We start from the raw sequence: 404 nt of genomic DNA, 5'->3' as shown, positions 1-404 counted from the left end.
TAAAAAAGAGCATGGTGAATCAATGGATGATTATATATATCACGAATTAAAAAGTTGTCGTTAACATGTGGGTTTAAGCCAGAAGATTTTGATGAAGAATTAAAGCAGCAAACCATTTTTGGACTTGAGGAAGGTACATTAAAAAGGTAGTTAATTATGGAAACTCCAAAGACGTACAAAGATGTTTGTGACTACATTAGGAATCATGAAGTACTAGACAGATTTGGTAGCCATATTCAGCAAGACTCAAACATCCACAAAGTTAATACATACACTCCAAGAAATTATCACGAATTAAAAAGTTGTCGTTAACATGTGGGTTTAAGCCAGAAGATTTTGATGAAGAATTAAAGCAGCAAACCATTTTTGGACTTGAGGAAGGTACATTAAAAAGGTAGTTAATT

This window comes from Lepisma saccharinum, unplaced genomic scaffold, assembly GCF_977018435.1.
Source record: "Lepisma saccharinum unplaced genomic scaffold, izLepSacc3.1 HAP1_SCAFFOLD_276, whole genome shotgun sequence".
Taxonomy (NCBI): Eukaryota; Metazoa; Arthropoda; class Insecta; order Zygentoma; family Lepismatidae; genus Lepisma; species Lepisma saccharinum.
The sequence above is the reverse complement of the archived record's forward strand: the minus strand, read 5'-3'. Positions refer to the sequence as shown.